The following is a 26,795-nucleotide window of genomic DNA, read 5'->3' on the forward strand; positions in this document are numbered from 1 at the left end:
AGGTACGCTTGCCAACGAACTGCTTGGCAGGTCAACATATGTCTGGTCAAGCATGTGGTGCCCAAGCGGGTGATGTTTTGGCCACGCGAGATACGCTTGAGACATATGTTGCAAATAGCAGTGGTGGGATCTGATGCACTCATCTCAAAAAAGGCCCACACCAAAGAACTTTTGGAACAATGTGCAGAGAAAGCAGCGCCCTGCACATGTGGAGCTCTGCAGTGTGATGCAGTCGGTGTGCTGCCCATAAGCTGGTCCCTGTAGGGCATCCTGCCTCGTTGGTGATGTGCCTCCTCCTCCTCTCTCCTATCAGGCACCCATGTGGAGTCAGTGACCTCATCATCTCCTCCCTCCTCATCACTGGAGCAATCCTGGCAGTATGCTGCAGCTGGGCTGAACATGACTGCCAGATTGCTGTCCTTCTTGGGCACCCCCTCTGTCTGGGCTCACGTTACTACCTTACTTTATCTGAGTACCATCATCTAAGCCTTCAAAACACTGGGCATCCTCCTGGAGCATGTACCCAAAACTGTGGTCAAACAGTTCGGGGAACTCCTCAGGAGGACATGGTGGGGCTAGGGAAGGAGTGACTAATGCCATTGAGCCGAGGGAAGAGGCCACGTTGGCAGCTGCTTTGCCCTGAGCCTGGGTGAGAAAGGATGAGGAGGATGAGGACGGCTTGGTCATCCACTCTACCAAGTCATCCGCATGTTTCGGCTCAACACGGTCAGCTGCCAAAAAAAAGGACAAGCATGTCCCACGGCCACATGCTGATGGGGATGCACCATGTCCATGACCAGCACTGTTGCCTCTAGACACAGAGCCTGCTTGCCCTCTGTTATTGGCTTGTGACTGTCTGCCTCTCCTTGTTGGCCTTCCAGACATAATAATGGCCTGCAGTGAGATGTAGCTGCACAAAACTGGGATTTATATATATACTGCAGCTAGCAGAATGCCTGCCTGTGGTATTAATAGGATCAGAAGAACACCAGCATTTGCCTTTAGGTAGCTATAGGTGCAACTGTGCAGGGGTACACAGTACACTAACTGTAAATACTTCAACCTGCCTGCCTGTGGTATTAATAGGATCAGAAAAAGAACAACAGCACTTGTCTTCAGGAAGCTATAGGTGCAACTGTGCAGAGTACACAGTACACTAACTGTAAATACTTCAACCTGCCTGCCTGTGGTATTAATAGGATCAGAAGAAGAACACCAGCACTTGTCTTCAGGTAGCTATAGGTGTAACTGTGCAGGGTATACAGTACACTAACTGTAAATATTTCAAGCTGCCTACCTGTGGTATTAACAGGATCAGAAGAAGAACAGCACATGTCTTCAGGTAGCTATAGGTGCAACTGTGCAGGGAACACAGTACACTAACTGTAAATACTTCAAGCTGCGTGCCTGTGGTATTAATAGGATCAGAAGAACAGCACTTGTCTTCAGGTAGCTTTAGGTGCAACTGTGCAGGGTACACAGTACACTAACTGTAAATACTTCAAGCTGCCTGCCTGTGGTATTAATAGGATCAGAAAAAGAACAGCACTTGTCTTCAGGTAGCTATAGGTGCAACTGTGCAGGGTACACAGTACACTAACTGTAAATACTTCAAACTGCCTGCCTGTGGTATTAATAGGATCAGAAAGAGAACATCAGCACTTGTCTTCAGGTAGCTATAGGTGCAACTGTGCAAGGGTAAACAGTACACTAACTGTAAAAACTTCAAGCTGCCTGCTTGTGGTATTAATAGGATCAGATGAAAAACAACAGCACTTGTCTTCAGGTAGCTATAGGTCCAACTGTGCAGGGTACACAGTACACTAACTGTAAATACTTCATGCTGCCTGCCTGTGGTATTAATAGGATCAGAAGAAGCACAGCACTTGTCTACAGGTAGCTATAGGTGCAACTGTGCAGGGGTACACAGTACACCAATGGTAAATACTTCACGCAGCCTGCCTGTGGTATTAATAGGGTCAGAAGAAGAACAACAGCACTTGTCTTCAGGTAGCTATAGGTGCAACTGTGCAGGGTACACAGTACACTAACTGTAAATACTTCAAGCTGCGTGCCTGTGGTATTAATAGGATCAGAAGAAGAACAGCACTTGTCTTCAGGTAGCTATAGGTTCAACTGCGCAGGGTACACAGTACACTAACTGTAAATACTTCAAGCTGGCAGCCTGTAGTATTAATAGGATCAGAAGAAGAACATCAGCACTTGTCTTCAGGTAGCAATAGGTGCAACTGTGCAGGAGTACACAGTACACTAACTGTAAATACTTCAAGCTGCCTGCTTGTGGTATTAAAAGGGTCAAATGAAGAACAACAGCACTTGTCTTCAGGTAGCTATAGGTGCAACTGGGCAGGGTACACAGTACCTTAACTGTAAATACTTCAAGCTGCCTGCCTGTGATATTAATAGGATCAGAAGAAGAACAGCACTTGTCTACAGGTAGCTAGCTATAGGTGCAACTGCGCAGGGGTACACAGTACACTAACTGTAAATACTTCAAGCAGCCTGCCTGTGGTATTAATAGGATCAGAAGAAGAACACCAGCACTTGTCTTCAGGTAGCTATAGGTGCAACTGTGCAGGGGTACGCAGTACACCAACTGTAAATACTTCAAGCTGCCTGCCTGTGGTATTAATAGGATCAGAAACAGAACAGCACTTGTCTTCAGGTAGCTATAGGTCCAACTGTGCAGGGTACACAGTACACTAACTGTAAATACTTCATGCTGCCTGCCTGTGGTATTAATAGGATCAGAAGAAGCACAGCACTTGTCTACAGGTAGCTATAGGTGCAACTGTGCAGGGGTACACAGTACACCAATGGTAAATACTTCACGCAGCCTGCCTGTGGTATTAATAGGGTCAGAAGAAGAACAACAGCACTTGTCTTCAGGTAGCTATAGGTGCAACTGTGCAGGGTACACAGTACACTAACTGTAAATACTTCAAGCTGCGTGCCTGTGGTATTAATAGGATCAGAAGAAGAACAGCACTTGTCTTCAGGTAGCTATAGGTTCAACTGCGCAGGGTACACAGTACACTAACTGTAAATACTTCAAGCTGGCAGCCTGTAGTATTAATAGGATCAGAAGAAGAACATCAGCACTTGTCTTCAGGTAGCAATAGGTGCAAATGTGCAGGAGTACACAGTACACTAACTGTAAATACTTCAAGCTGCCTGCTTGTGGTATTAAAAGGGTCAAATGAAGAACAACAGCACTTGTCTTCAGGTAGCTATAGGTGCAACTGGGCAGGGTACACAGTACCTTAACTGTAAATACTTCAAGCTGCCTGCCTGTGATATTAATAGGATCAGAAGAAGAACAGCACTTGTCTACAGGTAGCTAGCTATAGGTGCAACTGCGCAGGGGTACACAGTACACTAACTGTAAATACTTCAAGCAGCCTGCCTGTGGTATTAATAGGATCAGAAGAAGAACACCAGCACTTGTCTTCAGGTAGCTATAGGTGCAACTGTGCAGGGGTACGCAGTACACCAACTGTAAATACTTCAAGCTGCCTGCCTGTGGTATTAATAGGATCAGAAACAGAACAGCACTTGTCTTCAGGTAGCTATAGGTCCAACTGTGCAGGGTACACAGTACACTAACTGTAAATACTTCATGCTGCCTGCCTGTGGTATTAATAGGATCAGAAGAAGCACAGCACTTGTCTACAGGTAGCTATAGGTGCAACTGTGCAGGGGTACACAGTACACCAATGGTAAATACTTCACGCAGCCTGCCTGTGGTATTAATAGGGTCAGAAGAAGAACAACAGCACTTGTCTTCAGGTAGCTATAGGTGCAACTGTGCAGGGTACACAGTACACTAACTGTAAATACTTCAAGCTGCGTGCCTGTGGTATTAATAGGATCAGAAGAAGAACAGCACTTGTCTTCAGGTAGCTATAGGTTCAACTGCGCAGGGTACACAGTACACTAACTGTAAATACTTCAAGCTGGCAGCCTGTAGTATTAATAGGATCAGAAGAAGAACATCAGCACTTGTCTTCAGGTAGCAATAGGTGCAACTGTGCAGGAGTACACAGTACACTAACAGTAAATACTTCAAGCTGCCTGCTTGTGGTATTAAAAGGGTCAAATGAAGAACAACAGCACTTGTCTTCAGGTAGCTATAGGTGCAACTGGGCAGGGTACACAGTACCTTAACTGTAAATACTTCAAGCTGCCTGCCTGTGATATTAATAGGATCAGAAGAAGAACAGCACTTGTCTACAGGTAGCTAGCTATAGGTGCAACTGCGCAGGGGTACACAGTACACTAACTGTAAATACTTCAAGCAGCCTGCCTTTGGTATTAATAGGATCAGAAGAAGAACACCAGCACTTGTCTTCAGGTAGCTATAGGTGCAACTGTGCAGGGGTACGCAGTACACCAACTGTAAATACTTCAAGCTGCCTGCCTGTGGTATTAATAGGATCAGAAACAGAACAGCACTTGTCTTCAGGTAGCTATAGGTGCAACTGTGCAGGGTACACAGTACACTAACTGTAAATACTTCAAGCTGCCTGCCTGTGGTATTAATAGGAACAGAAGAAGAACATCAGTACTTGTCTTCAGGTACCTATAGGTGCAACTGTGCAGGGGTACACAGTACACTAATTGTAAATACTTCAAGCTGCCTGCCTGTGGTATTAATAGGATCAGATGAAGAACAACAGCACTTGTCTTCAGGTAGCTATAGGTGCAATTGTGCAGGGTACACAGTACACTAACTGTAAATATTTCAAGCTGCCTGCCTGTGGTATTAATAGGATCAGAAGAAGAACAGCACTTGTCTACAGGTAGCAATAGGTGCAATTATGCAGGGGTACACAGTACACTCACTGTAAATACTTCAAGCGGCCTGCCTGTGGTATTAATAGGATCAGAAGAAGAACAGCAGCACTTGTGTTCAGGGAGCAACTGTGCAGGGTACACAGTACACTAACTGTAAATACTGTAAAAACACCTACCAGCCTGTCAGTATATTAGAAAGAGAATAACAGGAACGGATCCAGCTAAACTGAATACAGAATATATATATATATATATATATATATATATATATATATATATATATACACCTGGGGTGCATATATATACACATAATACACTGTAAGTGCAGCTAACTGACTCGCCTGCCTACTCTATCTAACTTAAATCAAATTACACTGTTTCTCTCTCTCTCTAATTCTCTCCGCCGCCGCAACACACTACACAAGGCCGCCACACAGGCATGGGGCGTGTACTAAACCCCCTGAGCCATAATTGGCCAAAGCCACCCTGGCTTTGGCCAATTATGGTTCTCTGTGCAGACGGCGCTGTGATTGGCCAAGCATGTGGGTCATAGTGCATGCTTGGTCAATCATCAGCCAGCAATGCACTGCGATGCCGCAGTGAATTATGGGCTGTGCCGCGCCACTCGAATTTGTCGCTAACGGCCCATAACGTTCGCAATTTGGTGAACGGTTGAACACACAAAGCTCATCACTAGCCTTCGCCAGATACAAGGGAGTAAGTTATCAGACAAGAATAGTTTGCTCTATCATCTCTCTCTCTCTCTCTCTCTAAATAAGCTGTCATCCCCCTAACCTTCTCTTCTCACCCTATGAATTGGAAATTTGGCTGCACACAGAGCACACAGCCCAATCTACTGTTTCTAATAATAATAACAATTTCGTCTAATGATATAAATGCATCTCACCTTCTGATCGTATGCCATCCTCTGGTGTAGCCCTCCTCTGGTGTGTGCCCCTTCCCCACAAACAGACACAACACATCCTTACGTTCTCAGCTCCAGCATCACACTCCCAGCAAGACCCCCCTTTCCTAGCAGTGTCCTGGCTCTTTATTAGCATAACAGGAAGTCCCAAAACTCGAGGGTTGGGCTTCCAATAGCCAAACACCTCTTACAAAGCTTGTGACCTCACAGGAAATGAACACAGGATGTGAATGACCATATAAGGACTTAACAACACAACAAAATACATACAACCAAATGACGATTAGAGTTCCTCGTGGATGGGAGATTATCTGCAGGTGTACGTCATGACACCCCAACTATGTTGATCAGGCATACCGGGGTGACAAGGGCAAACAACCGCTAAACCGATAATGTCTTTGCAGAGCAAACACTCTACCACCAGACGATCGTTCTGTGCATTGCATAGGGGCCCTTTGCTGGCGGACATTTCCACTCTCCTCAAACACCTCTCTCCAAACAACAGGAAGTTTTCCACTACCTAACAGGTCTCAACCAGTGTCAGTCTGCCCCAGTCAGCTCTTTAGAGCGGGCTGCGAGAGAACAGACGCTGGGAGACTCTTATGACAATACATAAATCATAACATTTTCCACAACACCTACCATCTTCATACTTTGTATTTCATAATTTCATAGATTTGTATTTCAGCACAGAAGCTAGTTGGGAGGAGGAGGAGCATGCTGCTACTGTTGATGCTGCTACTGTTGAAGTTGAAGAAGGAATATCATTTGCTTGCACAAATCGAGAGGATTCAACAATGGAGGTACAGGGTGAGGCGATTGAGGTACAGGCCTTGTCACCTACTCAGGAGTAAGATAATAAGGATACTGACATTTCTAGACCTTCCAGCAGAGGGCAAAGTCAAACATCTACCTCACACAGAAAGCGAAGCAGCAGGGCAGCAGAACAGATTGAAGACTCAGACCACACAAATAAATTACTCCACATAGTATCAGGGATCACTGAACAAATCGATGTCCAGCGATGCCCTCATACTATGCCATTAGTTTGGTGCCTCTTCTCAAAGAGGTTTTGCCAGACCTTTACTTTGACATGAGGATTGCAATGCAACATTGCATACATTCCTTCAGTATGCCACGCCATGTTTCAGTGCCAAGGCACGAGAGTACTAGTACTCAAATTATTACTCCCATTGCTTCTGCCTCAAACCCTGCACCAAACCCTTATCCCTCTAGTTTTGCTGACCACTCTAGCATGTATGAGACTCCCAGTTCACGAATCCCATATCCCATTCCTTCACCAATTGCCTCAGTAATATTTCCACCAACGAGAGCCCCGGATATGACATGAACAATGGATATGAGACCACTTGACTCAAATTTGTACCATTTCCTACAACAAAACAGACCACCACAGCTCTATGAGCAAATACCAACCATGCCAAAGCAATATCCACCTGCATCAAGACTTATGGAACAGCACAAACCAAGTCAATATCCATATAAAAATCAATCACTTGAAGTTACCCTAATCATGCCTCCAACAAATCCACAATATGGGCCCCCAAGTGAACCACCAGATACAGTGATATCCCTGCCTGTGTCATCGAGGTAATATCTCTCAGTATCAATATCAAAACCAGACGAACAGAGTTCAACTACTTATTTGAATTTATAGATGCCTACCTGTTAACGGCACTGCCACTTTCATGGTAATTTATATATATATATTTTTACATTATGTTTTCTAAATGTGAATGTTATATTTTTATAATTGTTCCTATTTTTGATGTCTCAGCTAGGGAAGGAGAGAGGGAGAGAAAAAAGATTAGGGTGAGAGGGGAGATGTCAAAGGAAGTTAGAAGGTCAGATGAAGTTAGATGGTCAGTGGAAGTTGTACGGTCAGAGGAAGTTGTAGGGTCAGAGGAAGTTAGATGGTCAGAGGAAGTTAGAGTGTCAGAGGAAGTTGTAGGGTCAGAGGAAGTTAGAGTGTCAGAGGAAGTTGGAGGGTTAGAGGAAGTTGGAGGGTTAGAGGAAGTCAGAGGGTCAGAGGAAGTTGGAGGGTCAGAGGAAGTTGGAAGTGAAGATGAAGGAAGAGATGGAGTGGGAGGATGAGGGGGTGAAAGGGTATGAAGGGTGAGAGAAAGGGAAGGATAAAAGGAGACGGAGAGTGTTGTCTCCACGTTGTGTGTTTCTTTTTATTTTTACGAAGTTTGATTGTAAAAAGAATTAATAAATACTTTTTTGGAAGACAACTTGGGTGTGATATTTGTTTGCATTGCTTGTACTGCTTACTATTTCTTAATATGGTGCAAATAATCCATCTCATATACCATGACCATATTCTCCTTCTCTTCATCCTACTCCCCTTTTTCCTTCCTTTGTTAGGGTTAGCTTGGTTAGGGTTATCTGTGATATGGTATAGGAAGATCTATATGTACACAAACACACGCACACCTTATAAAATAATGACAATATTACACTCACGTCAACAGTATCAAATAATTCTTTATTTTAATCAATGAAAATTGACACCATGCAGTAGGTTCAGCAGAGTACAGTGTTTTGACCTAAGCCTCAATTGCATTTAGCTGCCACGATAGCTGCCCATTTTCTGACATAAAGTACTCTGTAAAATCCTGGCGAACATTTTCCCCACTGTAGTTGCCACGGGTCCTGATCCATGTTGGCTGTTCGAGGTCATGCATCAAAGAGTCCTCAAATATGTCCCCATCTCAAGCGCGAACAAAATTGTGTAATGCACATGCTGCTTACACTGCACCAAGGGCATGCTCCATACTCAGGCAGATAGGTGAGTGTAGGAAACGCCATTTATTGGCAAGTATGCCAAAAGCACACTCCACTACACGTCTTGCCCTTGATAGTCAGTAATTAAATACCCCCTTTTCAATTGTAAGTCTTCTGTTTGCATATGGGCGTAGAAGGCTCTCAGAGATAGGGAATGCCTCATCCCCAACAAAGACATAAGGCTCCAGAGGTTGATTTGTTCCAGGAAGTGGGTGATTATCAGGAAGTTTCAGTGAGTTTTCAAGTAGCATCTTGCCAAAAGAAGAATGAGAGAAGATGCTGGAGTCAGAGCTACTTCCATATGATCCTATATCCACATAGGTAAATGAATAATTGGCATCAGTCACTGCCATAAAAATTAATGAGAAATATTTTTTGTAGTTAAAGTATTTTGAGCCACTACCAATTGGGCAGATTATTCTTATGTGCTTTCCATCTACTGCACCCACACAATTTGGAAAATTGCACCTCCCCCAAAAAAATTTGGCAAATTTAATCCAGTCTTCACTAGCCAGCTTCTTCATTACCTTATCTTTCAAAGCTTGCCAGATAGCTGCACAGGTTTCATGCACAATAGAACTCATGGTTGATTTGCCCAGCTTGAATTCTTACTGTAAATTGGCAAATGAATTGCCGGTGGCTAAATACCTGAAAGGAATGAGAAGGATAATTAATAGTCTTTTTTACAGTTTTTGCTCTAAAGACGAGGTGGCTATTTTTGTTGGCTATTTTTATTTTCTCAAAAAATTGGGAAAATAAAAAAAAATTCTATAAGATACTTTGAAGTGGTTTCTGTTTGCACGGTGATGGGTTGGGAAAATTACCTTTTTTAATATGGGAGTGGGAGTGAGTACTGGTAGTCGATGGGAGATTCAGAATCGGACAAAATAAGAATGTTCATTAATATCATTGTCATAATAATTATGATTATATGTTATGATAAAGTTAAAAACCCAGGAAGTCAAGTCAGCACAGCACAGGGGTGGTGGGAACCCCTCATAATGAGCACAGCAGGGGTACAGCCCCAAGAGGAAGTCAGCACATTGAGAAAGGTATATTTTTGCCTTTAAATTCATCATAACGAATGTTCCTAATTGTTACAAAAAGTTAACGAAAATTCGTATTTCATTTGAATCAAAAATGAATTTCGGACATGAATTACGAAATACGAACTAACGGCTAATACGAAAGGGAGCGGAACAAAATGAAACAAATTTATTGATGGCGCACATGTCTATAGGTTAACATGCTAAACAATGTGTTGTTTCTTAAAGCGGGGTTCCACTCAAATTTTTAACTTAATCTTACCCCCTTCAGTTAATTGCATAGATGTTCAAATGCCGCACGAAAATTTTTTTTATCGCTGTAATTACCTTTATATTGTACTTTATAGTGGCACTTCCTGTCTCTCCTCCCATGGGAGTAGGCGTGTTTATTGCCTTTCCCCGGCGTCGCACTGTCTCCTGGGAGCTTAGTGTCAGGCTTCCCAAGATTCAGTGTGAACAAGCTTGTGAATGAACAGCATTCACCGTATCCAGGAAATCAATGCTTGTGGGCTTCACATGCCCACAAGTAAGATGGAAAGAGCCAGCATCACATTTTTTAAGTTATTCTTCAGTACGAAAACAGACAGAGGCGGAAATATTACACCCAAACTGTGAGTATTATTTTGGGGTTAGCAAAGTGTCTCAATGACCTAAAAAAAAAAAAGATTGGTCGCTGGACTCCCACTTTAAGTAAAGGTTTGGCTCCCTCTAGTGGCCGCTAAACCTTGGGCATGACCTTTTATTTATTTAGAGGCTAACAGTTATGCATTATGGGATTAGTAGTTTAATGAGCAAATTACTCATGTGCTTAACTCAGCCTGGGAACTACTGACCCACAATGCCAAGTTTACCTACCCACAATGCCAAGTCACAGAACAGCCTGCTGGGTAAGCAGATAAAAGGGGCAGTGCAGCCATATTTCGCTCTCTTGGGAAGGCATTTTGTCGCCATTTAGAGGTCTGTGTTGTGGGACCAAAAGATTGTGGCCTGCACGGCGCGGAGCGGGATCTCCAGCCTCTGAGGGATCCCAGAGTACAGCCCTGCCAACTTAGCTGCGGATCGGTGTGCAGTCCAGGACATCTGAAAGTTCCTGCAACCCAGCTATCAGGAGGAGTGGTACAGTGTGGCGGAGCCATCTTTCATCAGACTGAGATACCAGGAGGAGAGTCTGGACGGAGCCTCACAGCCTCTGGGTCTATGTGGTGAGAAGGGCACATGCCTATTTCAGTAGAGTACTTGATTAACTAGATGTGCCATCTACAGACTGCTGGTGAGACTTGTAGTCCCACAGAAGTGACCTCACCTATCCACAGGCTGCATACAGTTGCACTTTAGGATTTGTTTCTCTGTGCTATAAAGTTCATACTGAATCACATCCACTGCTAAGGAGAAAGTATTATAAGTGCCTTATATGTGCAAGTACACAATTACCAGCACATCATTTATCCTATAATTTGCTTTCTATTTGTTTTCCTGTTTGAATTTACAAATACTGTAGTCTAATACCATAAGCTAGCTGAAGACCAAAAAGACAAGGGACTTTTATTCATCTTCCACAAAGCATCACAGTTCACTTTGCATTTGGAACATTGCATTACAATCTAGGGGGAGCCCTTGAACACAGGATATATATATCGTATTGTACTATTGCATGTTCATAACATTACTGCAGATTTGATGTGTATGCTTTGAGGTCAGTGGGAAGGCGCTTAATATACGTTTTTGGGATATTGAGCATTTGTCCTATTGTGCACCTGTCTGCATATACATCTCTTTTTTTTTTTTTGGAAAGAGTTTTTATTGCGCACATATCAAAATAAACAGACATTACAGTGGTTGGGATTACAATATCCAACAAGACATAAATAAAAATTACATATCCATCACAGTATTATCACAGATGTATCTATCCGTTTTTTTTTTTTTTCATAGATTCCCCTTTCCACTTTACTTCTGCAATATAGCTGTGCATTTTTTTAACAAAAAAAAAAACACCAAAGAAGGGGGAGAACCCCCCCTCTAAGAGAAAAAAAAAAGAGGAGAACCTCCCATAACAGTGAAACAGAACCCATTTCCCCCCTGAGATGTCCGCACTCGGTGTCTCCAGCACTAGTCAGGAAAAATCTCATGCTCTAAACTCCGCAAGAGAGAAAGGAAACCCACTCCCCCCTCCCCCCTCCATTATGGAATTGAAAACATAAAAAACAACAGCTCTTACTGTCCCCCATCCAATGACTCTCCCTCATCCAATGTGTTTTTCAAATCCACCCATCTAAACCAAACCTTCCTAAATTTTTTGGGAGCTCCCCTGGCTTCTTATGTCATTTTGTACATCAGGACATCCGCATTAACTATTTTTATCCACATTCCTAATGTCAGCTGTTCTTCATAAATCCAGCGTCTGGCAATAAGTTTCCGCACCCCAAAGTATAAGATCCTAAGAAATAGCTTAGTATATGTATTCATCTCTTCCTGGTCAAAGACCCCCAGGAGACAACGTAAAGGTGAGCAAATGTTAGGTAAGGCGAATTTATCACAAATAAATTCAGTTACCTGCAACCACAGTGGCCTCACCTTCCTGCACTCCCAGACCATATGTATGAAAGTGCCCTCTGTCTCCCTGCATTTATGACAGAGAGCTGTTTCTTTTCTTTGCATGTTGTATAGTCTAACAGGAGTATAGTATTGTTGATGGAGGTACCTAAACTGAATCATTTCGTCTGTGGATGAGATAACAGTCACCACATACGTATCCAGTACCTCCTGCCACTGCTCCTCCGACAACTCCGGGACAGCCTCTACCCATCGCTGCTTAGCTCTAGCTGTTATTATCTTTATTCCTGGTCCCACCGCCCCGTAATATCTAGAAATTCGCCCAGATGGTTCGGGATCTATCAAAGCCTTCTCCAAATCTGTATTCTGGACCAAAATTGTGTCCCCTCCAAACTGCACTCTCTCTGCATATACCGATACGCCCATGTCTTGGGTACATTAAACTGGGCCCGCAATTGATCAAAGGTGGCCAGTCGATCATTCTGACAAATCTGATGTAGGTACTTGATACCATATTGCGCCCAGGTCTTTTGCCCATCTGGTAATTTCAAAAATTCCCCCAGGGACCCATTGTACCATAGCGGACTATTCGGGGACAGTGCCAATGGCGTATCTTTTTGCCATTGGGAACATAGGTGAAATACTTTCCCAGGAAGTGCCAGGACCGACCCCATCTTCTTCCCCGGAATCCCCTTTCTATACAGTATATTCTGGAGGGTTTCCTGAGAGGTAGCCAATGCCGCCTCAAACAAAGTAGTGGCATTGGGTTCCTGTGGGAATAGTCGCCAGTGCAAGAAAACTAATTGGGAAGCCATAAAATATGAGCGCAGATCTGGAAGTGCCAACCCTCCCATTGTAACCGGCAGTTTTAGTATTGCCAGGAACACTCTAGGAGCCTTGGCCCCCCAGAGTAACCCCACAACAATTGAGTCAACATGTTTAAAGATTCGTAACGGCACAAAAACAGGGGAGTTTGAGAGAATGTAAAGAAACTTGGGCAGGAAAATCATTTTAAATAGATTTATCCTGCCCAACAAACTAAGCGGCAGGTTCCTCCATCTCTGTACCTTTTCTCGAAAATTTCCCACAATGGGCGACAGGTTATTCTCCAGATACTTAGAGATGGGAAGCTGGACCTCAACCCCCAAGTACCTGAAAGAGGTGGATAATGGGATAGGACAATCTGAGGGAACAACCACTTCTTTATCAATAGGGAATAGAGAGGATTTCTTCCAATTTATACGGAAACCAGAGTAATCCCTGAAGTCCTGTATCAATTGAAAGGCTGTAGAGAGTGAGGGTCCTGGGTCCTGTAAGTATAGCAGCATGTCATCTGCGTACAGTGACATTCTCTCCTCAAATTCCCCAATCCTCAGGCCAGTTAAAGCCGTAGTAGATCTTAATTTAACTGCCAGAGGCTCAATCGCCAGGGCAAATAGGAGGGGCGAAAGAGGACACCCCTGCCTAGTGCCCCGGAATATTGGGAAAGGATCCGAGATAATGCGATTGATCCTCAGTCTAATCAAGGGATCTGTATACAGGAGCCGTACCCATGAAATAAAAATAGGGCCAAAGCCAAATGACTCCAAGAGGTGAAACAGATAAGACCACTCCACGGAGTCAAAGGCTTTCTTTGTGTCTAAAGAAGCCACCATTCTAGTCCCAGAGTTGTCGTGAGTCGCCTGGAGGTTTAAGAAGAGTCTTCTAATATTCATTTGTGCACAGCGACCTTGTATAAATCCTGTTTGATCCGCGTCAACTAGCTTTGTGATGACTGTTTGCAATCTACTTGCAAGAACTTTGGCCAGAATTTTTGTGTCAACATTCATCAACGAAATCGGCCGGAAGGAGTCACATTCTCGGGGGTCCTTTCCCCCTTTGGGGATCAGGACCACCAAGGCCTCTCGCATTGACGGAGGTAATCTACCGTCCGACTTTGCCGCATCAAACACCTTTAGTAAACGAGGGGCTAATCCATATCTAAAAGTGTAATACCACTCAGACGGGAGACCATCCAAACCAGGGGATTTCCTTGGCGGGAAGGAGGCAATTGCCTTCTCCACCTCCTCAACCGTAATATCAGTTTCCAGTGTGTTGCTATCTTCCATGGTCAGCTTAGGGAGATCAATGTCATTTATGTAAGTCAGTAAATCCGCTGTCCCCAGAGGAGTACAAGATTTGTATAATTCAGTATAGAATTGGACAAAGGTTTTTAAAATGTCGGCCGAATCACATATGTCCAGCCTGCAATTATCATAAATTGACTTAATATATACCGGAACATAATCCGGTCGTGCCAAGTATGCCAGAAGCCTGCCATTCTTGTCGCCAAATTCAAATAGAGGCCTGCGTTGAGCCATCCAAAGTTTTGTGGTACGTTCCGTAAGGAGCGTCTTGTACTCCCTGGTTCTCATGCGTGAAGTCAGCAATCTCTCACTAGTGGGGTCTCTAATATATTCCGCCTCTGCAGAAGTCACCTCAGTTTCCTTACTCTGTATGGTGGAGGCTAATTGCTTCTTAAACCCGTGGACCTCCGCTATAAACACTCCCCTTAGTGTGGCCTTAAAAGCCTCCCACTGAAGAGGAGGAGTTCCAAAACTACCATTTTCTACCCAGAACTGTTTAATGGCCTCCGAGCACTTAATTATTATAAACTCCTCCTGAAGCCAACTCGCTTCCATCCTCCAGAGGCGTATACCCGGTTTCGGTCCTAAATTAAGTTCCAATAACATCGGAGAGTGGTCAGATATTGCTCTGGGTAGATAGGAGACCTTGTTGACCATACTGATGCCCCCCCCCTCCGACAGGATAGCGTCTATTCTGGAAAGAGTCTTGTGCGATTCCGAATAGCAGGAATACTCCCTCACATCAGGATGATGAAACCGCCAGACATCTTTCAGCCCATGAGTAGACATCCACCCTGCAAGGGGGGTTGGAGCATCAGCTTTACCCCCCAACCTATCCAAAGTTGGTACAGCCACAGAATTGAAATCCCCCAAAAGAAATATTTTCCCCTCTGCCACCTCATAAGTGGCCTGCATCATGTCATCTAAATGAATTACCGTAAAGGGAGGAGGAACATAAACATTTACAATTGTTAGTAATGTATTCATCACCTTTAGCACCAGAATAACATACCTCCCCTTAATGTCAGTGCGAACAGCCTGTATAGTTATGGGGAGAGCTTTAGTTACTAAAGTGGACACCCCCCTCGCATATGAGGAGTAACTGGCATGATAAGCTCCAGCTATGTGAGCCCTCTTAAGAGAAAGAAGCCTGGAGCCCTGAAGATGTGTTTCCTGGAATAATATTATATGGGGTTTGTACTTTTTAATATAGTCAAATACTAACGATCGTTTAAATTTTGCATTTAGACCTCTGACATTCCAGGCCAAAATGTTAAGCTTTACCTCCATAATGTAAATGAGATAGAAAAAAATTGGGGGTCATTCCCCTTCTGAAATAGAGGACACGGAGAAGACAGCAGGGCTTCAAACCTCTCCTCCCACAAATACAGAGCACAGTATGCATGACTAAATGCACCGAATGCAGATCATCCCAGACAAATGTAAACATCACTTCCCCAATAAACAAAAAACCTCCCCTCCCCCCCTCCCCCCTCCCTGCACCCAGCCCCAACCCGCTAGGCACTTTTTTCCCATGACCTGAGTCAAAAAATAGGCAGCAGAGATGCGACTTAAAACTGTCGCATAAAACCCGTTCCTTTACCGGAGCTCTTGAGCAAAAAAAACTGTTCCCCTTACAAAAAAAAGAGGAGAAAAAAAAACAAAGAAAAAAAACACACTTTCCTGTTATCCGGATAGGAAAAAAACCTCTTTCTGTGTCCAATTTATCTTCCTTTAGAGCAGTTCACAGACTCATCATCAAACCAGAGGCACAAGGCAGCATCAAGTGGTTCAATAGCAAAAGTTCTCCATGGTAGTATCTTCATATCAAGGGCTGCCTGACAGGAGAGCTGGTAGAATAGTTATTCAGACAGATGAACTTCAATCAACCACAGGGCTTTCCCAGAAGGCTCAAACGCATCAAATAGAAAATAAAAATAAGAAGACCGAAAAAAAAACAGGATTAGTCACATCAGTGGTAAGGTAATCTAGAAAGGTAAGGAGAAATGTCATCCCTGACACATCTTGCCTGTCACCTACCCCCTGTTCTCTCTGGTGGGGGGATCACGGTGACCGAGAGGCGGATTTACCCCTGCGATTTCCACGTATATCTAGCCACTCTGAGGCTTCAATGGGGTTTGTAAAAAAATATGTTTTTCCATTTTCTACTACGCGCAGTTTAGCAGGATACAGCATACTGTAGATCAGGTTGAGGTCTCTCAATCTCTTCTTTACAGGTTGAAAAAAGGCCCTTTGCTTCTGTGTGGCCGCAGAGAAGTCAGGATAGATCGATATTCGATAGCCATCAAACGATAGTTCAGGGCCAGTCCTGGCCGCACGCAGTATATTCTCACGGTCTCGAAAGTGCAGTACCTTCGCTATCATGGACCTGGGAGGGGCACCCTTCGGTGGCGCGCATATACATCTCTATAGTGAGCACTGAATCTATGGTTTCATATATACATTGACTGTTATCCGTTGTCATTAATTACCTTCAAATTACCACACTGTTCCTTGTGTTAAACTTCCATATCAGTAAACTTCCTGAATGGTTAATTTATATTTTGTGTGAGTCTCTATCTATTATTACAGCTGGTGAAGTGACGGGTCCCAAGGTTATGGTAAATATACTGTATATTGTATCATTACTGTGTTTCTCTTTACTGCTGGGTCCCACACTCATATTGCCATACAGGTGCCAGAGGGGTCGAGACTGTTCTAGGGGTTGAGAGGCAGGGTGCAGAACTGAACATTTATCAGCAGCTTCTTCGGGGGTAGTGCTACATAGCATATTATTTAAAAAAATATGTTACCTTAGAGCCCATTCACACAGGGGCAACACGACTTGCAAGTCGCCTTAGCGACTAGGTCGCCTGACAAGTCGTCCCTGTGTGAATGGGCTCTCAAGGTGACTAGTAATCACTCAGCTGGCTCCACACTCTTGCGGAAGTTGATGTTCTGATGCTCCAAATTGCTGTAGATCAGTCAAAGCAATTAATCGAAACTGAAGTGGTAAGATTACATAGATAGTGGAAAAGGTATCAGATGAGGAAGTGGGGTGAAAGTGTGGACAGTTAGGATAAGGGGGAGAGGTAAGTGGGGAGAGGGAGGGAGGTTGGATGTGGAGAAGAGGGATGTACTGGGTGTTATGGAGGGTGATGAATAGAGGGGTGAGGGATAGTGGGGGGGTTGAGGGGTTATGGATAGTGGGGGGGATAAAGGGGTGAAGGATGTAGGGTTGGATGGAGGTATGGGGAGAATGTTGAATTTTTACATAATTACTCACCTGCCCACTGACATACGAGTATAGTTTAAAAATTTCACATCACATGCCTGTAGATCATTATAGATGATCCTGAACTAGACTCTCTCCTCCCTATTTGCAATAACAGGGTGGACCCAGTATCTTCTACTTGGCAGCATCATCCTCCTCCTCAACCTGCTTTTTTTCTTTTTTATTATGGCTGCAGCAGTAGCAGTTATTACTGCAGCCATAACCAAAGGCAATGAATGGTGATACATGCTGTCCACGCTCCTCTCTACACACTCCACAAAAAACAGGTAGAGAACAGGAAGTAAATACAGCTATTTTTACGTCAGTATAAACAAGGGGTTCTATTGGCCAGACATAAATCGCGATCCCCTCCCACCAATTCGCAATATTTGCAGCTGAATCACAGTAGATTTGCAAGAAAACATAAATATTACGCAATGAAAAAATTGCAACGCAATCAGATCAAATTCACGTTAAACGCAGCAGTGTGAACCAGGCCTTAAGCAGATTTGGGATGTCTGGGAACCTCCTAAATATATACCAGGCTTTAAATTACTTGTTTTCTTTCTAAATTTTACTTTTGCTGTATTACATCCTGAAACAAACAATTACAAGAAAAATGTAACCTATAACCAGATGCTTTAGGTCTGGTATGCATTTAAGGGAAACTCTAGGCAAAAAAAAAGAAAAACAGCACGAGGTCCCCCTAAAATCGATAATCAGACCTTTATTCTGAGCTTGCAGCCTGGTAGGCAAGGAAAGGGAGGGGCAGCTACACACCACTCCTGAACCATACCACATGTCACATGTCCTCCACTTTTGGAGGGTTGCTTGCCAAGAAGACTTTCCTGGCAAGGCACATTGTCCCTGTGTTGATGAGGACAAGGTCATCTGTTCCCCAACTCTGCCTGGTAGTTATGGAGGTGTGTGTGGAGGGTCACTTAACATAATTTGAAAGCCCCCATTAAAATAAGGGGACACACAGATACTGTCACCTCCGCATGAATGCATAAGTGTTAATCAATTACAAAAAACACTGACAGTAAATAAACACACAGACTATGTCTTAGACAACCCTGTTTGTTAAAAAAAAAAAAAAAGTTCCTCATTGTATATCCATTGCCAATTGAAATCATCCATCAATTTAAATCCATGTCAATCATGATAAACGACACCTGCCAACCCGCTAAAAAAAAAAAAAAAAAATGCACTGACCCATCCCTTCCTGCCAATTAGTGACAGATCCCTGGCCATCATCTGGCATGCAAACAAAGGGGCATTGTTTCTTGTCACTAAAGATGCCATGGGTGGCAACACCCATTCCTTCCTTAACAACCTTTGATGGGGGAAGAAGGAAGCTGGCGTATAGAATTTTTTTTTGCTATATATGATGGCTGGCTCCTGATGAACAGGTTATAAATTTCCCAGGAGCATGAACTTGGAACTTTTATGAACCTGGAAGGTGAGAAAGAGGTCAGAGATTTGGTTTCCCTTTTCATGTATATTTCAAAGTCAGTTAGCTATTTGTGGGATGAATATTTTTTTGGTGAAGGGAATCCTGACTCCACTTTGTGTAAATCAGAGGCAAAAGGAGTTTTGATTGGATTAATCTCCACTTAAATCCTGGGATGGCTTTTTCCATTCATGAGACCTAGGCAGTGCTCAGCTGAATACCTTTTCCCCAGATTAACTTTTACTTTACTGTGAGTTTCACCACCCCACATACATAATCATGTATCCATATACGGTAGAACCATGGGGCATATACAGTGTCCAACATTACAAACTTTCTTCCCAATTAAGTTCTTGGTAATTTTAGACTTGGTTGGGTGCCGCCTCTAAACAGAGCATACAAGCAGCGACCAGTGCCAGTTTTTTGTAAAGTTTGTAGAGGAGGAGAAAAGAAGATAACAAAGAAGGTTTTTATTGAAAATGTATTGTTTAACTTGTTGTCAAGAATATTTTGCTCATATGTATCCCACTATATTCTAACTTTAGAAAAGGACTTTTTTTTAGGTTTCCTCTATTTCCTCTAATAAATAATTTGATAATTACTGTAATCAAACATCATGGCGAGCATACTAGTTATTCTAAAATGAAAAAAAAAATTTATTTTCATTATATAAAATTAATTCAAAATGTTATCACTCAAGATATTTTTCTTCTTCATTGTTTTTTGCTGGAAATAATTTATAACAAAATTACTGTGGTGCCCTCCTTGTATATAAAGGTCTAGAATATAAGCCAACTTTGTCATTATAGGAAGGGAAAGATTATAATGAGGGCAACATTTACTGGAATATATGCCCATAAATGCATTTTTGCGGAAAGAGTACACCTATCCTAAATGAGGCATAAAATAAGAGCACGAAACTATTCACTTGTGAGGAGATTTTTTTTTTTGGATGCTAATAGTAACTGATACCTCTTTCCTTATTCAATGCACAAACGGAGAGTTGTGTTCTGATGTAACCATAGGTGAATTACATAGTTACATACAGTAGGTGAGGTTGAAAAAAGACACAAGTCCATCAAGTCCAACCTATGTGTGTGATTATATGTCAGTATTACATTGTATATCCCTGTATGTTGCAGTCGTTCAGGTGCTTATCTAATAGTTTCTTGAAACTATCAATGCCCCCCCGCTGAGAACACTGCCTGTGGAAGGGAATTCACATCCTTGCCGCTCTTACAGTAAAGAACCCTTTACGTAGTTTAAGGTTAAACCTTTTTTCTTCTAATTTTAATGTGTCCACGAGTCTTGCTAAACTCCCTTCTGTGAAAAAGTTTTATCCCTATTGTGGGGTCACCAGCATGTTATTTGTTTATTGAAATCATATCCCCTCTCAAGCGTCTCTTCTCCAGAGAGAATAAGTTCAGTGCTCGCAACCTTTCCGCATAACTAATATCCCCCAGACCCTTTATTAGCTTTGTTGCCCTTCTTTGTACTCACTCCATTTCCAGTACATCCTTCCTGAGGACTGGTGCCCAGAACTGGACAGCATACTCTAGAGTCTTGTAGAGCGGAAGAATTATCATTTTATCTCTGGAATTAATCCCCTTTTTAATGCATGCCAATATTCTGTTTGCTTTGTTAGCAGCAGCTTGGCATTGCATGCCATTACTGAGCCTATCATCTACTAGGACCCCCAGGTCCTTTTCCATCCTAGATTCCCCCAGAGGTTCTCCCCCCAGTGTATAGATTGCATTCATATTTTTGCCACCCAAATGCATTATTTTACATTTTTCTACATTGAACCTCATTTGCCATGTAGTTGCCCAACCCATTAATTTGTTTAGATCTTTTTGCAAGGTTGCACATCCTGCGGAGAAGTTATTGCCCTGCTTAGCTTAGTTTCGTCTGCAAATACAGAGATTTAAATAGGATTGGTCCCAGCACAGAACCCTGGGGGACCACACTACCCACCCCTAACCATTCGGAGTACTCCCCATTTATCACCATCCTCTGAACTCGCCCTTGTAGCCAGTTTTCAATCCATGTACGCACTCTATGGTCCATGCCAATGGTTTTGAACAGTAAACGTTTATAGGGAACTGTGTCAAATGCTTTTGCAAAATCCAGATACACCACATCTAAGGGCCTTCCTTTATGTAGATGGCAACTCTCCTCCCCATAAAAAGTTATTAGATTAGAGGTTTGGCAAGGATGATTCTTCATGAATCCATGCTGATTACTGCTAATGATTCCATTCGCATTACTAAAATCTTGTATATAGTCTCTTATCATCCACTCCAAGAGTTTACATACTATTGATGTTAGGCTAACTGGTCGGTAATTCCCAGGGATGTATTTTGGGCCCTTTTTAAATATTGGTGCTACCTTGGCTTTTCTCCAATCAGCTGGTACTATTCCAGTCAGTAGACTGTCAGTAAAAATTAGGAACAATAGTCTGGCAATTACTTGACTGAGTTTCCTAAGTACCCTCGGGTGCAAGCCATCTGGTCTGGGTGATTTATTAATGTTAAGTTTACCAAGTCTAATTTTAATTCTGTCCTCTGTTAACCATGGATCTGCTTCCTGTGATGTGTCATGAGTAGATATGAGCGGAACACCCCCTGGTTCGGTTCGCATCAGAACCTGCAAACGGACCGAAAGTTCGCATGAACTTTAGAACCCCATTAAAGTCTATGGGACTCGAATGTTCGAAATCAAAAGTGATAATTTTAAAGGCTAATATGCAAGTTATTGTCCTAAAAAGGGTTTGGGGACCCGGGTCCTGCCCCAGGGGCAATGGTGTCCCTGGGGGGGGCCAGAGGGGCCTTGACCCCCCCAACATTATGCTGTGCCCCACGATGTGCCCCCACCCAAATTTTTTTTTTTTTTACAAAAAGGCAATGTCTAAAAAGGAGAGCATCCCCAGTTAGCTCCTGTGGGTGATTCCTCCCCCTTCCTCTGCTCGCAGACACTGCATAATGCGAGCGCTCACACAACCACAGCCACCCGATCTGCTCCTTCCCCTGCATCCTCATTGGCAGGGAGAAGAGCAAGTTGCAGGAAGGACTCCACCAGGACTCTCAGTTACTGAAAAAACAGACTGATTTCTCCTGTCCTTAGGACAGGAGAACCAGCCTGTAAATTCCAAGAGATGCCAGACCAGCGCTGTCAATATCAGGGGCAGGACAGCAAGAGGAGGCTGGGGAACCCCACAGTGGCAGAACACACCAGGACCCGGTGGCAAGACATCATATGCAACTCTGATAGTTCTCCCACTGCTTTGGACCCTTACATTTTCTTGGTATGCTGGTGAAATATATCTCTTGTTTTCTGCCACCCTGGAGGGACCCTAATACAGTAGGAAGGGAGCTCACTGTAGAACATGTGAAAGGGCCGTTGTGAGATCATAGTAAAGGGCCCCAGGATATATATATATATATATATATATATATATATATATATATATATACAGTGGGGCAAAAAAGTATTTAGTCAGCCACCAATTGTGCAAGTTCTCCCACTTAAAAAGATGAGAAAGGCCTGTAATTGTCATCATAGGTATACCTCAACTATGAGAGTCAAAATGTGGAAACAAATCCAGACAATCACATTGTCTGATTTTTGAAAGAATTTATTTGCTTCTTTAAAGCGGAGTTCCACCCAAATTTTGAACAATATCTGTATGTATTCTCTTCCTTGCCTAGATGCTGACATGCCGTTTAAAAAATTTTAATTTGCCGTAATTACCTACCTACATACCTGGGGGGTGTCTATAGTATGCCTGTAAAGTGGCACGTGTTTCCTGTGCTTAGAACAGTCTCTGCACAAAATGACATTTTTAAAGGAATAAAAGTCATTTAAAACTGCTTGCGGCTTTAATTTAATGTCGGGTCCCAACAATATGGATAAAAATCAGTGAGACAAACGGCATGGGTACCCCCCTCCAGTCCATTACCAGGCCCTTTGGGACTTGTATGGATATTAAGGGAAACCCACACTCAAATTAAAAAAAGGAAAGACGTGGGGCCCCCAGGCCCTATATACTCTGAACAGCAGTATACAGGCGGTGCAAACAAGACAGGGACTGTAGGTTTGTTCTTAAATAGAATCTGTTTGTAATTTTGAACTGGTACATTTTTAAAGTGTAGCTCCAGCCAAAAAATCTATTTTTAAGCTTTTTGGAAAACATAGGGAAGGGTTATCACCCCTGTAACATTTGTTTTGCTGTCTGTGCACCTCTTCAGAAGATTTCACCTCACTTTCTGTCCCAATGACAAATGTTTTTTGAAAATGTGGGGTTTTTAGTGAAACAAGGATTGGTGATAAAGCATCAGTGAAGAGGAGACACGTTTTTCCCATATTAACTCTTACAGGAGAGAATTTCCATTCCTAGGGGTAGATTCCATCTCACTTCCTGTTGTCTCCTTCTGTTTGCAAGTAGGAGTCATTTGTAAGTTGGATGTTTGAAAGTAGAGGCCTGCCCTATATACTCTGCAGAAATTGGGGCCTTAGGTGTTGGTGTCACCACAACACTGTCTGCCCTCACAGTTACTCTTGATGGGTGCAGGAACAGGCCATGCTGTGAAATATTAGATCAAGAATTGTAATTACATGCCATTGTTGAACAGTGGTAGAAAAATTGGGCCTTTGGTGGTGGTGGTGGTGTTGCCACAACACTGTAAGCCCATACAGTTATTCTTGGTGGGCGCAGAAATGGGCCCTGCTTTGAAATATTAGTTTAAAAATTGTAATTACATGTCCCTGTTGAACAGGGGCAGAAAAATTGGAGCGCAGGAATGAGCCCTGCTGCAAAGTTTTGCATAAAAAAATTTTAATTATATGCCCCTGTTAAACAGGGGCTGAAAAATTGGGCCTTGGCCACTGGTGGCGGTGCCCAGAACCAAAAATGTTCTTACAAGCTATCAGCATAAAAATTGAGGAGAAAGAGGATTGTCACTCAGCATAACAGGATAGTCACTCAGCATCAGCATAGGCAGTCTTGAAGGGATCTCACATTAAAAAAAAATCAATCGGTTACATCAGCATCAGGTGCTTGGTAGCTGGTGATCCAAGACTGACTCATTTTTATGAAGGTCAGCTGATTGACCGATTCGGTGGAAAGGCGTACCCTGTGATCCGTTACAAAGCCTCCAGCAGCAATGAATGCGTGTTCCGAAAGAACGCTGGATGCAGGACAGACCAGTAGCTCAATTGCATACTGTGCAAGCTCTGGCCAGTGATCCATCCTCAAGACCCAGTAACCCAGAGGATTTTTGGTGGGAAAGGTGTCATAGTCTGATCTGACCGATCAGACCTTGGGGCTGCAGATTAAAAAAATGGTCTGAACGCATCGGTCAGATGGCCACCTTCTCCACCATTCCTTCTGTGACTGACCGAAGCATCAGCAACATGTTGTCCAAGAGGACCAGGAAATGGTAACCTCCCAGGCTCTGGAAACGCGTTGCACAAACCTTTCTGCAAAGCCTCCCAAAGATGTTTCATCCTCTGCTCCCTCTGTGATGGCAAGATAAGGCCTGCAACCTTACCCTTGTAACGTGGATCAGGAGGGTTGCCAGCCAGTAATCATCCCTCCCCTTGATACCACAAATACGAGGATCCTTCCGCAGGCTTTGCAGGATCAGGGAGGCCATGTAGTGTAGGTTTGCTGAGGCATTCGGTCCAGAGTCCTCTGGGTTACTAAGGACGACATGATCCGTAGCCACCTCCTCCCAGCCATGTACAAGGCAATGGGTTTCTTCGGACTGTAAATGATCCCTTGAAAACTGCTGCAAATGCTGAGTGCCAGGCTCCACCTCCATGCTGACACAATCCTCCTCCGCCTCGTCCTCTTCCTGTGTGATTGGCGGGCATGCAGGAACACTGTCTGGATAAAGGGGGCCTTGAGAGGTAAGGAAGTCCTCCTCTGTGTGGCTCCTGTCCCCCAAGTACACCAGCTCAAGCACCGCATGGCATCTTTTTGCCTGCGTGCTTGCGTAGCCCCTTGAACGCTTACAGAGCACCGCTGGTTCCGAGGACAAATCAGCACAGGAAGAGGCCATGGAGGAAGAAGAGGACGGGATGGAGCAGAGAGGTGTGGAAGAATCACCACTAGTAGAATTTTGGAGGCGTGGTGGTGGAACAACCTCCAACACTACTGCACCCTGTGTGCATCCTTCCCAGCTGCCAGAAGAGTCACCCAGTGCACAGTGTAAGATAGGTAACGTCCCTGTCCATGCCTGCTGGACCATGAGTCAGCGGTAATGTGCACCTTACCAATGACCGCCCCGTCCAGCAAGGCCAAGACATTGCCTTCCACATGCTGGTAGAGAGCCGGAATCGCCTTCCGTGAGAAAAAGTGCCAAGCTAGCATTCAACCGCTGGGCATGTGGATGGCTGGGAGAAAACTTCTTTCGGCGGTGCAGCAGCTGGGGCAGGGAAATTTGCCTGGTACAATCTGACGTTGATGTTCTGATAGCAGATTGCCCGCAAGTACTTGGCTGTGACACACCTAATTCTACACCTTCATTCCTCTCAGTGCAGGTTTCAGAGAGGACTGAAGGTATAGTGCAGAGGACGCACTACACTAACTGTAAATACTGCAGCTGCCTGCCTGTGGTACTAATAGGATCAGAAGAACACCACCAATTTTCTTCAGGTAGCTTTAGGTGCACACTGTGCAGAGGACACACTACACTAACTTTAAATACTGTAGCTGCCTGCCTGTGGTTCTAATAGGATCAGAAGAACACCAGCAAATTTCTTCAGGTAGCTGTAAATACTGTAAAAACACCTGCCAGTAGGAAGAGAATAACAGGAACGGATCTAGCTAAACTGAATACAGTGTATATATATATATATATATATATATATATATACAACACCTAGGATGCATATATATATATATATATATATATATATATATATATATATATATATATATATATACACAATACACTGTAAGTGCAGCTACTGTAACTGACTCGCCTGCCTACTCTATCTAACTTAAATCAAATGACACTGTCTCTGTCTATCTCTCCGCCGCAGCAACACACTACACAAGGCCGCCACGCAGGCGGCCTTATATAGTGTGGGGCGTGTACTAAACCCCATTAGCCATAATTGGCCAAAGCCACCCTGGCTTTGGCCAATTACGGCTCTCTGTACAGACTATGCTGTGATTGGCCAAGCATGCGGGTCATAGTGCATTCTTGGCCAATCATCAGACAGCAATGCACTGCGATGCCGCAGTGAATTATGGGCCGTGACGCGCCACTCGAATTTGGCTCGAACAGCCCATAACGTTCGCAATTCGTCGAACGTTATGGGCATGGGTTTGACTCAAACTCAAAGCTCATCCCTAGTCATGAGGATAAACACTGCAGTTTTGGTTATTGAAGCCCCCCTACTCCCTCGTGAAGACTGAGGAGAAGAATAAATTCAATACCTTTGCCATCTCCCCATCCTTTGTAACCAGATGTCCTTCCTCATTCTTTATGGGGCCAATATGGTCTGTCCTCCCTAGGGATGAGCTTTGAGTTCGAGTCAAACTCATGTTCAACCCGAACAGCGAACAATTTGGGGTGTTTGCGGCAGATTCGAAAGCCGTGGAACACCCTTTAAAAGTCTATGGGAGAAATAAAAAGTGCTAATTTTAAAGGATTATATGCATGGTATTGTCATAAAAAGTGTCTGGGGACCTGGGTCCTGCCCCAGGGGACATGGATCAATGCAAAAAAAAGTTTTAAAAACGGCCGTTTTTTCGGGAGCAGTGATTTTAATAATGCTTAAA

The sequence above is a fragment of the Aquarana catesbeiana genome, linkage group LG01, assembly GCF_042186555.1.
Source record: "Aquarana catesbeiana isolate 2022-GZ linkage group LG01, ASM4218655v1, whole genome shotgun sequence".
In the NCBI taxonomy this organism is placed as follows: Eukaryota; Metazoa; Chordata; class Amphibia; order Anura; family Ranidae; genus Aquarana; species Aquarana catesbeiana.